This window comes from Lytechinus variegatus, chromosome 7 (assembly GCF_018143015.1).
Source record: "Lytechinus variegatus isolate NC3 chromosome 7, Lvar_3.0, whole genome shotgun sequence".
Lineage (NCBI taxonomy): Eukaryota > Metazoa > Echinodermata > Echinoidea > Temnopleuroida > Toxopneustidae > Lytechinus > Lytechinus variegatus.
Window position 1 is genome coordinate 2,527,880 of NC_054746.1, and position 17,055 is coordinate 2,544,934.

Consider the following 17,055-nt stretch of genomic DNA (forward strand, 5'->3'; position numbering starts at 1 on the left):
GTACTTACTAATCCTTATCTATTTAATCATATTGAAAAAGACTTTTTTATGTATAGGATTTCCGTCATATAATCATGGTGATTTTACATTTCCCTGCCGGAATCAAACCAATTTGGTCTATATATGGCGGGTAGTATCTGTTGTGAATGATACTTCATGACGGTCTAAGAAAATACATGTACAAAATGAATATCGAGTCATCGAATCAATCTGATGTTTGAGTTTTCTGTATTTATTCAGCATTAACTATTCTCAGCCGGACATAATGACCTTTAACTTTAGTAGATGACAAACGGAAAAGTCGAGCCTAACCGATCTGCAATAGTGCCAGTCTATCCCATTGTAGCTAGGAAATTTGGGGCTCTTATAGAAAATGAATTCTTTAATTTAAAGAATTCATTTTCTATAAGAGCCCCAAATTTCCTCCTCTCTACCCAATTCAATGTTGATTATTTTCCTTCACATAAATCATTTCTTTTGCCAGAGAATACGATTCCCTGTTTTTGCATGACCAATATAGGCTCCCAGCCCAGATCGAGAGTATCTAAAAATATTATCATTCCCAATACCGTGAATACAGTACTCCCCCCCCTTCTCTCCCTGCCACACCCAACGACGGTGAAACAGTCCAGTGTTACGTCACTCTTCTCTTCTGCTCTCATCACTTTAATTTTCTGAAGACACCATCATTCTACTTGCCATATTCTCGACGAGTGAACACGTGCGCTGCGCTGCCCTGGACTGTGTATGATGTCTTCCTTTGCCAGTAACATGGGTAAGTTATCCAAGCATTTAACATTTTCTATTCCGAAATATCAAGGTAGTATATGAGCCTGTCTCATAAGTTTTCATTTAATGGTAATGTTTGAACTGATTCTTGTGATTAATTTGATTGTTGTCGGATTGTTGTATACTGCAACTGTGACTGGAGAGAGATCATTGAGAGAATATAAGAAGCATGGGTCTCCGCCTCGCATAAAATAACTAGGGGCCCGTTGCTCCAAAGAATTAAAATAATATTCAATTGATTATGTAACAAAATATTTCAATTGCTGTATTAGTGTGCGAATTATATGTTTTTAGGCTTCAATTATAGAAATCATCATAAAAAATAGCACCCAAACCAAATAGGCGATCTTCATAGTGTATCCCGGTGTGTATGCGATGGATGCATGTGAAGAACCTGGGTGCAGAATTCCAATAGGGATGCTTAGAAATAGCTCCATGCTTAGAACATAGATGCAGAAATAGCTCCATGCTTAGAACAAGCATGGAGCTACATTTAAGCCGGGATTTAAGCCTAGTTTATGTAAACATAACCGAGAGAATCCCATCATGGACCGTTTGTTGGCAGATTTATCTGTAAACCGACCGCGAGGAACTGCATGGGGCTGAATGGCATCGTTTGTTCTCGTCATTTCCAAGTATCTGAATGAAAGAGAAAGTCCATTGAACGGGGGAGTTCTTAAATTTTGTCTGAATAAAAACTCATTAGGAATTACTTTCAGAAGGATATTTCACTTGATTTATCTCACTTGATGCGTTTGGTGGACCCCTTCTCGTGCACTAGAGTTAATTGCATAATAACAAAAAAAATAAATAAATCAGTTTGTGTGGGAGCAAATGTCCAGCTTCCCCTGTTATATGTCACAGATTATCAATTTGACGAGCTTGGTTTTTGATCTCCCCGTTTTTTTTTCAAGAGAATGTGTTCATAATAGGTATAAGCCTACGGTACGTGTATCATTCTGTGAAATACCTCAACACACTGGCAGATCCGGGAGGGGGGGGGGAACACAGCCGGCCCTGGCCACCCCTCTTTAGAGGCACAATTAAAATTTGTATTTATGTAAAAGTGCCGTTTAGACCTCGACCCCCCCCCCCTTTTGAATGTGAAGACCTTTTTTTTGCTACTCAAATTTTCCTCGGGGAAAATGTGTTCCCCCCTGTTTGGAAAATCCCGAATCCACCCCTGCATCAACATAATTATATGGCCGTAACTCTGAGAAACAACATAAAAAAAAGATGTAGTACAAAAATAACAAAAAGCTTATTTTGAAAAAAATGGGTTAGGCCTATATTTGTTAAGGCCCGTATTCCGTATTCTGATAGCAGGTTTAACTGATAGCAGGGTTTAACTTAAACTCAGGTTCAAAGTTGTGGTTTAAGTATAGATTGTTACATGAATCACTAACAGTAGAGATAATCATACTTCAGCTCAATTGGCTCTCAAAACAAATCATTCATAATTGTCTAGGAAGTATAACTATATAGAGGATTGTCTTCACCATCGATGAATCAAGAAAGATAGAGCACAGTAAACATAAGAAACGTACAACTTGATACAAACTTGATACTTATGGCTTCCCATGCTTAAACCAGTAGAATACGGGCCTATGAGTGTAAGATGTAAAATAGACTGACCCTGCTCCGTTCCTTGATAGAATGATGTATGATTTGACTATATATTTTTAAAACTGAGATAAATATATGCGTGATGATGACTCTAACCCAATATCATTAATTTATGAAGTTTAGTAACTGATATAATTATGTTATTAAATATATATTGGCTTTCCTGAAATCAATTTTTGTTGTAAAATATCATTTAAAAGTCAAATCCACTAAAACAACAAGTTTATTTAAGAAGAAATAAAACAAGTAAATCCCTGCAATTTCTTCATTATCGGATGTAAAATAGGATTATATTTTGAAATTTTCATTTTTTTTTTCGTGTCACAACACAGCTGTACACACTCACTAAATCATTTTTCGAGTTAATCATGAATAACCTTCTGAGAGTCTCACCCCCCCTTCCTCTTCGCGTGCAGTTAGTCCACATTATATCTCACGTAACACCGGCCACATCGAATTTTTAGCAGGGTAGGCCTATATTTTTTACTACTGTATATTGCCCGCCAGGGGGAAAAAATCGGTGTTTAATTCAGGAAACAGTGAAGCCCTTTCCCGTCAGGTCAACGATCTTGACAATATATGAACTGCAAATTTTTCCTCGATCTTCAGTCGGAAAAACTAGTAGGACCATATAGTCTCAATATCATTTTAGGGCAATAATTTTTACTATTGCCCCCATGAGCAGTCCGTTCGTAGCTCCACGATTGTTGGTATATTTCGCATGTATAGTTTCAGGCTTGCAGTTAATAGCTTGCATTCGTCATTGGCAGCAAGCTGCACGTGTGTGCGAACATGGTGCGAAAAAGCGCGGGACTTATGCATAGTCATGAGTTATTAGCATATGTATGGTCCTTATACGTCATCGTGAGCGATCGTTGTGCGTCCGTTCGTTCTATTGTGCGAATGGTCGCGCGCTCGATAATAGCTGGTGAAGATAGTCTAGGAAAGCGTACTATGAGTTCACGGCATGTAGATAATGTGTAGCATTTTCATTATCTTGTTAGATTATACAATTTCAATCCTAATCTCATTTGGCCATTCTATATAAGATTATATATCATAGTAAGATTGTGTTGGATAATAATGATAACATGATGAAATATTCAAAATTATTGAATTACGTATCATTATAGCGGCTGATGTCAAAGACTAATCTCCATATACATGCTTGTATAGCAAATGCATTTTGAATCGCATATGAAGACGTTATAATTATTCAGAATTTTATCCAAAGTTTTTAAAACGACAGGCAGATTATTAGTTCCTTAGGTTCCCATTGTTTTTCAAATGATTCATGTTAACATTTACTTTCAGATGAGTCTTGGCCATTTTCCGTAATTACTCTTCGTTTATGCGCCACGCGGGCAAATATGGAGGGAGTTGTATTTCTCCAACGAGAACTAAAAAGGTTGAATTAATTAATCATATACTTTGAAAACGTTCAATCGGTATCGCTTCTCGGCCTTTTGGCTAAGATCATGTGTAGTATCTGTTCTTTTCAGCTTAATATCTGAAACGCGACTCACCGAGTCGCTTGTATATTAAACTGATTTTTGAACTTAGGCCATGGAATAGGGGCTTGCTCCGTCCTGGCCACGGGTTGGCCCGGTATTGCAGTACCTCCGGGATCGGCCCACCCCTCAAGGGGTAACAATAAACCAAAGAAAGAATCATAATAAAAAATACTTTATCTATTTCTAGTTCAATATATCTTCTCAGGAGTAGAAAGTATACGTCGCATTTGGTTCCCTATAATTTTTGCAGTTTCGAGTGTTATTCATTATCTTCTAATGTTTTCTCTTTTTAGGCCGAGAATGGATACATATTTTGCTGAAGGAAATAATGTCAAGGTGATCGATGATTATTCACCGAGCCCGTTTGAACTGCCCCCCCCCCACCAATGCTGCTTCTCGGCGTTGGATGCGGAACGTCCACGCGAAGTGCCGAAGGTGTCACCAGTTGAAGATGTTGCCTCACATCATCTACAACTGCCGTTCCACCAACATGGTTCCAATCCGCCGGAGGCACAACCTGATACAAGAACGTCTGGTGAAGGCAATCCACCACGGAGGCATCTACCAAGACCAACATGTCCACGGCGACCCAACATCACAGTGGTTGAGGGTGACAAGGTGACCATTGTCGACATCACCATCCCATTCGACAATGGCCCGGATGCCCTCTCCACAGCTGCCAACGCAAAAGTCACGAAGTACGAGACACTGCGTCAAGATATGGCCAGCCGTGGCATGTATGTCGAGGTCCATGCCTTCGTAAAAGGCTCCCTTGGTTCGTGGCAGGGGGACAACAACCTGACTCTTGGCCGTCTCGGCATTTCTCGCCGTTACAGAGGCCTGATGAGGCGTCTCTGCTGCATCGATCTCATCAAAGGCAGCAGAGACATTTACATCGAGCGCGTCACTGGTCCGGCAATACAAATGACATGTATTGTTTACAATCAATTATGTTTCAAACAATGTACTCATTATTATTTCCAAACATTTATGTTCCTGACAATATACGTAAATACCTGTTAGCCAAACAGGCACGATGAAAACAAAAATGAAATCCCCTTGCACATTAATTTCTTTTCTTATTTTCACAACGTAATGCTTTTTAAACAAGCATTGTCCCACATGATATCTAGATGTTACCCCATTTAATTTTCATCCTTCGGTAACCTTTATACCGTTGGATCAACATAATATGATTTGTTAAACTGTACCTGCTGAGTTTTTTTATATGTTGATAAATCTCTCCTTTTCAGCTTAATATCTGAAACGCGACTCACCGAGTCGCTTGTATATTAAACTGATTTTTGAACTTAGGCCATGGAATAGGGGCTTGCTCCGTCCTGGCCGCGGGTTAGCCCGGTATTGTAGTACCTCCGGGATCGGCCCACCCCTCAAGGGGTAACAATAAACCAAAGAAAGAATCATAACTTTAGAAACTTTATTTCAATTTATCTTCTGAGAATTAGAAAGTATACGTTGCATTTTGTTTCCTAAAATTTCTGCAGTGTCCAATGTTATTCATTATCTTCCAATGATTTCTCTTTTTTAGGTCAATTGTGGATATTTTTGCTGAAGGAAATAACGTCAAGGTCATTTGGGCTTTGAACCCACGGCCGTCTGATTGAAGGCGAGAGTCAGCACCACTAGATCACAATACACTCCCTTGGATGATGAGAAAGTGACCACCATCCATTCAGACGACATCGACATATATGCGCATCTTATGAAAGGAATTCGTGATTCGTGTCATAGTATCTTTCAAGATCTTGTTTAAATGAAGGACTTAATCATATGAATATAATGTAACCAAAAGAGACCCGGTACAATAAGGGTTTCAAGATACTATCCGTTTCCTAGTTCTTAGTTATTTCATTCATGACTGTGGTGTATGCGATTTGTATAATGTATAGGCTTCAGGGCGAAACAATTTCAAATTGTTAAAATTCTATTTATAAAGTCCCTCAAATATGATAAATCAAATAATCGACCTAACTTAACTAGGATTGAGGATGATACATTTGTCAATATCTCTTATAGTTCTGTATACATGGTATATCATTTGAATAGTATTAAACGTTTTCTATTTGATTGAATGATTTGAAAGCAATGTTAAATTCTGATATGTATTTGGTAATGTTGGTGTAAATCGCTTGATAAATCTCAGTTCTATATTTTTAACTATTCATTATAAAGTGATTATTATCCAGATGAATTGTGCAACATTCTTAGAGGGAAACTGGCATTCCGGACATGATGTCGAAGTCCACTCCTTTGGGTCACTGAGATCTTGACATGACGTCATAAAGGAGATCCTTGGCCCTCTTACTACCCCACACTCTAAAAAAATATTAGGTAAAAATGCTCCATGAGGGCAATTAGTTGTCCAACCAACATTGGGCATTTCTTTTGGGCATTGTTATTTATCCAGTGTGCTGAAATTTTTTCCCCATACTAAAGTAATTGCTGCTTATCTTTCAGCCTTACTGGACAATATGAAAATACTGCCCGAAATTGGTTGGACACATAATTATCCTCGTGCTGGTTTAGATTTTACCCAATATTTTATACAGTGCACTTCCTCCGCATTTGGTGCTTCTGTCGTCTGTGCTAATTAAAGCTCTTGCTTTTTTGAGTTCATACTTCCTATATTCTCGATACCTATATATACAATTCGTATTCTGTCCTAGGTGAAATTAAATAAACTCTGAAGTTTTAATATACAACGGGCCATTTGTGTATATCATGTGACTGATCAAGCCTATATTATAGTGAAATCCCTCTCATTAATTGAATCCATATCGATATCGCTATATGAAATGGAAATGAAATGTTCGCCTGATCCCCCACATATTTACATAGTAAAAACTCTTGTTTAAAATCTGTACAACTCTGTTTACTATATGAACTTTCCAGTCATTGCACATGCTTAATTAATTGATAATTCACTATCAAAAATTAAACTTAGTTGTTCATTATATTAAGCAGCGTTGAATAAAGAAAATTAACTTTTTTATTGTGTAAATCTATATTTCCCCGGTAAGGTTTTGTTTACATTCATGAATAACAACTCTTGTAGAATTGAAATTGGTGCAAGTGTTATCAAATTTAAAAATGTTGGTCATTTATCTGCATATAGCAATAAATTTTTATCTCAATATTTGGAATGCCACTCAAGTTATTTATGTATTTTATTCGTTGTCACCTGTTGGTTTTAATTGCAATATCCATATATGTATTACCTTATCTGTGTCAAAATAAACACATGAACCTTACAGCGAAGAAAAAAGGAGCATCATTTTCTTTAATATAAAAAATGAGAACTTCGTCATCGAGTACAGAATAATGTTTATATATATTTGATGGCAGTGCTTGACAATAATTTTGCTCCGCTGAATACCCGTTAGTCAAATCATGTACACGAGGGATCTCTGCGCAGGGCAGGTCCTAGAAAATATAGGCAAATATTAAGTGTATTTGCCATTTTAGAACCATACCATCGGCGGATCCAGGGGGGGTGCGCAGGGTGCGCGCGCCCCCCCAATATTTGAGCGGCAAATAAAAAAATAAAAAAAAGTAAAAGAAAGAAAAGGCGCCGCTTGAAAAATTAAAAATAAAGGAAAGAAAGGGAAAAGGCGCTGCTTAAAAAAATATACACTGATATAACATTAGCAACAGTAAAGGAAAGACTATCCCCAGCAAAGCGTAATCATATCATCTTCCTTATTTTTTCTTTTAACTACCCTTTTCCCAACAACTTCGCCGGTAGCAGTGCGCTGCCTGCATATAACTGGCGCCAATCAAGAATAATCAGCGCCACCTTAATCTAAATCGGCGCCGGACAAGAATAATCAGCGCTATTTAGTTATAAATCGGCGCCAGTCAAGAAAAATCGGCACTGCCAGAGTCTTAACCGGCGCCGATCAAGGATAATTAGCGCCACCTAAATCTAAATCGACGCTGGACAAGAACAATCGGCGTCATCTGGTTATAAATCGGCGCCAGTCAAGAATAATCGGCGCCTCCTGGTTCTAGATCGGCGCCAGTCGATTATGGATTGCCGCTGCCTGAATCTTACGTAACGTCGGTAAAAATAATCAGTACTATCGGCGCCGGTCAAGACAAATCGGCGCTGCATGCCTTTGTCTTAAACGGCGCCACCTAAATTTAAATCGGCGCCGGTCAAGAATGATCAGCGTCCCCTGATTTCAATAAATAAGCGCCGGTAGAATAATGAAGAAGGGCCTATTGCTAACCAAATCTAGATCGGCGCCGCGGTCAAGAATGATCGTTTTGCCCTCCCCCAATAATTCCGCATGTGCAAAAACAATAAGATGGTAATGTTACACAGAAATCAGCAAATGAGATTGAGCTACACAACTCGTTCTTTATTAAAAATCGTGCTCAAATTATCCGCTTTTCAGATTGGAACATAAAAATTTTCAGCTCGCGCTTCGCGCTCGCATCATTTCTGTAGCAAAACCCCATACTTTTCATGATTTAAAATAGGTGAATAGAATGTCCCGTTTTTAGTTCTGAACCTCAAAAGAACTCCCGCTTCGATTTGCAATAATCTTTTGTTGGATATAATCTTGTTCTTTATTAAAACGTACATTAAACTGTAATGTTTTCAGATCGAAATATCAAAATTTTAAGCTCGCGCTTCGCGCTCGCATTTTTTTTAGATACCCATCTTAATCATTGGTACCAAGAATGCTTAGAATATCAAGCTTTCTGGTCAGAATATAAGTAAATTTCAGCTCGCCCTCGGCACTCGCATTATCTGTGTAGTAAGATATGTATCCTCCTCATGAGTTACTACAAACAGTCCTAAACAGGCACCTTTTTCCTGTTTTCAGGTCAGTATACTTTAAAAATTTCAGCTCGCGCTTCGCGCTCGCATTAATTTGTCGGTGAAATATGTGTCTCTCTCTCAAGAGTCATATCTATATGATATGATTCATATATATATATGTGTGTGCATGTGTGTGTGTGCGTGTGCGTGTTTTGACAGGGTCAGGCATTACCCCTTTTTCTTTTTCAACATTTTCTTTTATGGCGCCGGTGAAGTGCAAAAATATGTGCGCCGCTCGGCAGTGCGCCCCCCCCCCTTTCGCCAAAAGCTGGATCCGCCTATGCATACAGCGGATATTAGCAAGATAAAACCAGTATACTCTCTGTCGCAATAAAAACGTACTTTCGTAGTCAATATACACATAATGCGAGTCAATCTTCTGTTCATATCTCGAAATATCCTTTTACATGTCCTTTTACAGAGTGCGAGCGAGCGATGCATGTCATGCACAATTAACAAAGTGTAACACCATCGTCAGGAAAATACAAAATGGGCCTGCCTATCCTATATAATACACCACCTCGCTTCATAGTCATTTTGTTGCGACACCTTTTAAAACATATACGAGTGAGCGCTCCACGATTATTGCTCATGTTTTGACATATAGCTACCGAAAAGGCGTTTCAGCATTCATGTGGGTTATCGCCAATTACCTCATCTGGGTCCCGTTTGATAAAACTTTAATTGTAGACTAATACATGCACAATTTTATTACGATTTTACTATCAGCCAATCACATTGAAGTATTTCAGTAGCTTAACTCCAACTGTTATTGTAAATTTGTTACAATAACAAGTATGTGTTTTATGAAACGGACCCCCGCCTGACCCAGGTGTCAGGTAGCAAATGTCTTGCCAAAGAGGCAATTTTAATGGTTATTCGATAGACTTAACAAGATTCTATAAAATGATAAGTTATAATCAGTATAACTACAGTGGCGTTTGTTTTGTTTGATTTAATCGGTTCTAATTAATTCATTTATTTTGTCAAGAGACCGAAGCGAGTGAGCGCTGGTAAACAGGCCTTTCCTGCATGGTGTTTGTTTTATTTCAATCTCAATTTCTTTTAGCTAAATGGCTATTACCGTGATTCCCTTATTTTGATTATCTTGATATACATGGTATACAGTCTTATTTCTTAAATCAAATATTTTATGTGAAAAGGGGAGGGGGAAACAGACGGACCAAAAAAGAAGGTGAATTAAATAGGGGATGAAATAACACATAAATGAAAATACAAAAAAAAAACAAATCTTGATTTTTCAACTTATTTCTGTTGTGACCTTTCGTGTTTTTCTTTTCTTACCTTTTTAATTTTTTCACCCTCCCTCCTCTTCATTTTTTATGTGTTTCTCTCGCCCACTTCACTCCTTTTCTTTTCTTTTCTTTGTCTGTTTTCAAAGCTCCAAGCATTATTCATATTTAAATAGTCTAGCGCCCCTTGCAGTGAGTGAAGTGCTTGTCTAGACAACCAAAAGGTGACGTTTCCTTCTTTCAGTAATGTAATGTAACAATAATGGCACGATCCAGGTTTCTCCTTTTGAGTCTTCTTTCTTCCTTCCTATATTTGTTTCTCACTACGTGAACAAGGCATTGGAGCTGGTGCCGATATAGCGCCACTCATGTTTCAATACTGGATGGTCTTATTAAAATGGTGGTTTAGCAAGACGAAAAGTTTATTGTGAAAATAGCAGGAAAAAATCATGAAAATAACCATGATAACGGAGGTTTGAAGAAAATTCGTCAAGAATAACAGTTATCAAAATTCATTTGGGAGCAGCTTCCCCACTTAAAAAAAGGGATTGAAATGTCATTTCTAAAAAAAAAGGAAATTATTTTTATTTTACCTGCAGTATACTGTCAAACAAATCATTTCAAGCCCTCTCCTGAAAGAAACACAATTAAGTCATCATGAATCATTGCAAAATTTGGGTTTAATGTAGTATGATTTTATATTACATAATAGAATAATGGACCAGCTGCTCGTATATGACTTCACAGATCAAAATGTTAAAATTTTAAAACTTATTTTCTTAATCGATGGAATTTGCTCCCTTTTTGCTCTATAAACCTCACCAATACTTTGTTTTATTTATATTTTCTAATATTTCGAAACAAACTTTTCTTCATGAAGTGACTTCCTCTTTAATTCAAGGAATGTCAATAAATACTAATTCCAGTTTGAGAAAACTATTGCTTATATGTGCTTGTTTATATAAGTTTCTTTAGTTTGATTTTTGCATTGTTTAATGTCATTGAAAATTCCAAATTTCGCGCGCCCCACTCTTACTCCTTATCATTGTCCCCTCTCGTGATGGGGGGGGGGGGTAAATGCATGTGCAGAAAATTACATTGTGCACGGAGAGAATGAAGAAATAAAAGTACTATAGAGTGTCATGGGCAATACTTTCTACTTTAAAAAAAATTCCTGCAACAGAGACTCGAGAACATCCTTAATATTACTACATTGTGTAGTCTTACATGCATTTGTGTAAAATTACAGAAAATTGGTATTTGGTGTATGCAACCTTATAAATTCATTGCAATGTAACTGTTTTCCACTTTTTTAAAACAGACCTGTTCTCTAAAATTGTAGAAAAATTTAAAAAAAAATAAAATCTTTCCTGTTATAGCAATTTACATAATGATTTGGTTAAGTTCTTTCTATAAAATCTGTTTTTAATATTACTTCTGTAAAAGATGTTATGTTATATTATGTTTTTCTAACAGCGTATAATGTACCTTTTATCCAATCAAATAAAACTTCGTCACGTGTAAGTCATGTCTCCCCCCCATATTCCCCATTAAAATATGTTGACTCACCGGTTATGCTTTACAGTAACATCAAAGAAAATGACTCGAGCCCGATTACAGCGATAGGCTATAATATGTTTTGGAGTCGATATATCGTGGATGTGACTGGATTTTAAATGGGTCATTTGCGCTCTAGGGGCCACGAGGAACGAATTCAAAAGTTGGGAGGGGGGTCTGAACATGCATAAAATTAAAAATTGATGGGTATTCTCACCTTCTGGGACCCGGCCATTGCATAAAAGTGATGGTAACCTTGCTATCCAATGGTAACTTTCATGGAATTTTTGATTCTGATTGGTTGTTGAGCCTTGTAACCATGGTAATTACCATTGGATGGCAAAGTTACTATAATAGTAGCTTTTCATGCAACGGGGCCCTGATACGCATGGCCCCCTGCCCCCCCCCCTCCCCCTGGTTCCGCGGCCCCTGCTTCTATTGTCAATCTACTTGTAAAATTTTGTGCGTAACTTTGAGGAACAGCTTTGATAAACACGCCTGCATTGTGTGAAAGGCCCATAAAAGATTTGTCTTTCTCCAGGTGAACAATAAATAACAAAGCAAGACAAGTATTCTAGGTCGATTCGTTCTTTCTCCTCATGTAGCATGGAACAATAGGAAGCCCCCCAGGCTCCCCATACACACACACACCTGAGTAGTGAGAATAAGAGAAAGAGAGAGAGAGAGGGGAAGAGGGAGGGGAGGGGGGTTTCATTCGATCTACCTGTGCAGATTTGGTTTTTGTTTTTCTTTTACTCGTTTTTGTCTTTTGTTGTTGTCTTTTTTTTATTTGTCTTTTCTTGTAATATTTCGTCTGTCTTGTTTTGGTATAGCTTTTTGTCATGTCTTGTTCTTGTACCGTTCTGTCACGTCCTGTTTTCGCAACGTTTTTTGTCTTGTGTGTCCTTTTCACTTTTCTTCATATCTTGTAATATAATCCAGCCTTCACTGTTAGAAAAAATAAAAGAAGTTCCTGCAGCAGAGTCTCGAGAACACCTGTAATCTTACCGAATTGCGTAATCTTACAGGAAATTGGTATTTGATGTATGGAATCTTACAAATTTCCTTGAATAAAACACCCTTTTCCCCTTTTTAAACAGACCTGTTCTGTTAAATTGCAGAAAAAATCTTGTTTTATGAATTTACAGAATGATTATTACGCAATTCGGTAAGATTACAGGTGTTCTCGAGACTCTGCTGCAGGAACTTCTTTTATTTTTTCTAACAGTGTTGTTTATCTTCTACTTGAAAGAATATGTAAAAAATATACATATTTAACAAGGATTTACATATAATTTTTACAAGAAAGATATGATGACTTGTATATTATATATATTTTGAACTTCAACAAGAACGATATGATTTGTATATTATATATAGATATATATTGTTTTTTGCATTAATATGACTTATTTATTGAAGGAAACCTTCGATCACAAGCTTTGCTTTCCAGAAGGTTCCTATTTCATTTCAAAATGTTATATTATATTTTGCTTTACTTTGTAACCAGTGGCGTAACTACGGGGGGGCATGGGGGGGCACGTGCCCCCCCAATCGGCTGGCCGAAAAAAAAACGGGGAAAAAGAGAAAAAGAGGGAAAAAGGAAGAGAAACGTAGTGGGGAAAGAAGAAATTGTTGTTTATCATAGTGTTATATTATGTTATATAACATAAGAAGCATTTTTTCACAACTTTATGAAACATTATTTGCTTAATTGTGTCTTCATTGTTCCTGGTGCTCGCATAGACTTTTTAACGAGATATATAAACCTGCTGTAATAAAGCCTCCCGTTTTCAAATCAATATACAACAAAATAATATATTTCCTCGCAATTAGAGTTATTATTGTTTTGAGTAGTGATATATTCTTCTTTTTCATGACTACTGAAAGTTATTGCCCTATTTTAAGGTCTTAATATAAAACACTTCCTGTCCGTGCTAACGTTCGCATTAGTGGATTGGTGAGATTTCTGCTCTTCATGAACTCCTAAAATCAGTCCTTAAAATGTCAATTTTTCTGATCTGAATATAAAAAAATTTAGCTCGCGCTTGCATCATTTGGTTAGTGAAATACGTGGGGTCTTAGTGAATTCCTACAAATAAGCCTTGGAATGCCCCTCTTCATGTCTGAATTTCCTAGATTTTCAGCTCGCGCTCGCAGTAATTCATTGGTGAGATGCGTATAATAATCATGATTACAATGACTTCAAAAAGTGCTCCATGTGTTTAGATGTAATTCTAACAAAATCAGCAAGCGCTTGGCACTCGCATTAGATGACTATGGTGAGATATGTATACTCTGACTTAATGGATTCGTAACTATAGTCCTTAAAATATCCATGTTTGGGGTCAATATATACAAAAATTTCAGCTCGCGCTTCGCGCTCGCATCATTTGGTTAGTCAAATACGAAGGGTCTTAGAGAATTCCTACAAACAACCCTTAGGATGCCCCTCTTCAGGTCTATATTTCCTAAATTTTCAGCTCGCGCTTTTGCGCTTGCAGTATTTGATTAGTAAGATGCGTATGATAATCATGATTACATGACTACAAAAGGTGCTTCATGACTGTGTTTAGATGTAATTCTAACAAAATCAGCAAAGGATGGCAATAGCATTAGATGACTATGGTGAGATATTTATACTCTTAATAGATTCTAAAATATAATCCTAAAATTTCCTTGTTTAGGATCAGTATATACAAAAATTTTAGCTTGCGCTTCGCGCTCGCATTGTTTGTTTAGCGAGACAGTTAAGTATCATGATTACAAAACAATGCGCTTATAATGTCAATTTTTAGCCCTCAATATCAAAAATTTTCAGCTCGCGCTTCGCGCTCGCATTATGTAATCAGTGAGATACATATCCGTTTGATGGCACTGCATGTCCTTAAAATATCTCTATTAGGTCAGTATACCTGACAACTGACCCGAAATTGTTGCTGGTGCCCCCCCAATGCCGTGACCCACGGTACGCCACTGTTTGTAACTTTGTTAAAATTTTGGAATGAATAAATTCGTTATCAATCAATCAATCAAGAGGGGGCGGAGGCGGGGGGAGAAAGGGTGCGGCCGTGTTTTGGGTGCTGTTGAAACGTAAAAATGTAAATTAATGTAAAAAAAAAAAGAAAGATGTTTGTCATCATATCTTATGAGGGGAAAAGACGAGAAAAATATAAAAAACTTGATAGAGAAGGGGAAGATAGAGAGATAGGGTTCCCCATGGGGGTGGTACTAAGAGAAGATCGAGGATGTCAATGAGAAAAGAGAATAAATAAAATAAACTGAACGTCATGCAAGAATCCCCGACAAGAACGAATTAAAAAACAAAAACACATCGGAGCTTGGAGGTTGAATTTCATGTTTCGCATCCCATTATTGACAAACCAACAAGCGAGCAAGTGTATGTACGACTAGTGGAGTGAAACCTTGACGCAAATTATATAATCAATTAAAGGGCCTCCAAGAGAAAATTATGGGAGTATATAGAGAATGCTATAGTCCTCATCGCATCGGTTTGTATAACGCATGAATGATTTAACGTAATTCGTCAAAATAATTATGACCCCTTCATCCATTATGACTTGGTATTAAATTCCCGTTTATTCTAATAGGGATGATAGCATAGTCACATAGTTGAACATATATTCGGACGATGATTTTTGGACAATACACATTAAAATATTCCACGTCTCAATATTAGCATCAATTTCTACTACGTTTCATTCCAAAATCGGGTCGCAGACCGATCGTAACGTGTGTGGTGGCCTTTAAACATCTCTAAAAAAACGATAGTACATAACCAATTATCAACAATATCAAAAACACAAATCGTCAATCAATTGCGTTATAGTTTCTGTATTAATCCTATGAAGTTAGTATTCCATGTATTAGATGTGTATTGCCACGGATTATAAATTAATAAAAAACGTTACCGTATATTCCTGAAACAAACCAACGAATCTAATTTTCAAAATGACAACGGAAACAATTTCCAATAGCACAAGGGCTTGCGTTCGATTGATGTAATTTAATTAACTAGGTTGCTTAATTAAAACATTAATTTTCTGACCCATTTAAGCGTACTCGGTAGGCCTATTTCGCATTTGCTGATAATAATTGATTACAAAGAGAATGAGAGAGAGTGTGGTGTGAGTGGGGGTGTGAGATGCATGTGTGTGTTCTCGTATTAAAAATGGGGAATTACAGGCAAAAGTTATGATGCAGGTTTTTTTTTTTCATTCCTAGCAATATGTACAACATCATTTTGAAATCCGAGATATATGTTCTCGGTCTGAGAAATGGGGACTGTGGAACGGGTGAACACAAATCAACAACATAAAGTTTTTCGTGAGGCCTTGAGGGGAACTGGTGAATAATGGTAGTCTGAGGCCCCCCCCCCCAAAAAAAAAGTTCCTAAACCGAGTAAAAAAAGCTTTTATGAAATGGATAGGGAAAGGGTGAAATATGAAATTATTTTCTTAATGTCATACTAAAATTTGTCACAGAGTTAGATTTCCACATTGAATAAAGCATCTAGTCTGCTCCATTGCGATTTCTTTAAAAAGAAATCCCCTACGCTGTGTCCCGCCCCCTAAAAACTGAATGTTTGATTTATTACGCTACTGTAAAGGGTCGAAGCCCCGTGAAGTACCATCATAATCGCCCGACGCTACTGAGACTCCAGTGTATATTGACAGTCTTGATGACGATTTAACAGAATTTAATTGCTTGCTAATAAAATATATGTAAACAAGCATTGTCAAATGCAATTATTATTATTGGCAAATAATGTCCCCGATGTCAAATAGGATTTGAGCAGATCGAAAATAAACAGTGGCACAATGAAGAGAGTGGAGTTTGGAAGTGATGTTTGATGGACGTGGCGTCGAGTCGAGTTAGATGATCTCAATTTGAGTAGAATTTGATTTGTTGAATTGGATTAAAATATATAGATCATGTTTGATTAAGAACTGATGTCGTTTATCAAGAAAACAAAGAGGGGTATCACCGTCTTACGCGGCAAGAAGGGGGGAGAGTGGCTTTAAATTTTTCCCCCTAAATGTCAACAATTTGTTTTCAATTAAAAAAAAACAACACTCCATCAACAACAGTCTGAACGCTCCGCTTCGTAATCTTGATATTTTTCTTGACGTATCCTCCGGAAAAAATGTGTTTATAGCTGTGGAGTTGTGGTATTATGATACTTAAGTCTGTTTTTTCCTACCACGCTGCTACATTTGGTCTTGTCATTTGCTTTCCTAAGTGTGGGTTATTATTTTCTTATTTGAATTTCATTAGTCTATTAAAACATGACGTTGAGAGACTCACCAAGCTCATGATGATGCGAATAAACAACATACCCATATACCAGAGGATATCTAGGAGTATTGGCTATATTAGAATTATTAATAAATCTTTCAAAACACATTATCAGCAAAAACTGTAAACATTACTTTACCTCATT

General features: G+C 37.2%; 2 non-coding genes across 2 annotated transcripts; both read left to right on the forward strand.

Moving 5' to 3' along the window:
* The first annotated feature begins 3,865 nt into the window (after nucleotides 1-3,865).
* Nucleotides 3,866-4,057, forward strand: LOC121419457. The gene has a single exon (XR_005970597.1). It is a non-coding gene; the product is annotated as a U2 spliceosomal RNA (small nuclear RNA).
* Nucleotides 4,058-5,136: 1,079 nt separating this feature from the next.
* On the forward strand, nucleotides 5,137-5,322 carry LOC121419463. Its single transcript, XR_005970603.1, has one exon. It is a non-coding gene; the product is annotated as a U2 spliceosomal RNA (small nuclear RNA).
* The last annotated feature ends 11,733 nt before the right edge of the window (nucleotides 5,323-17,055 follow it).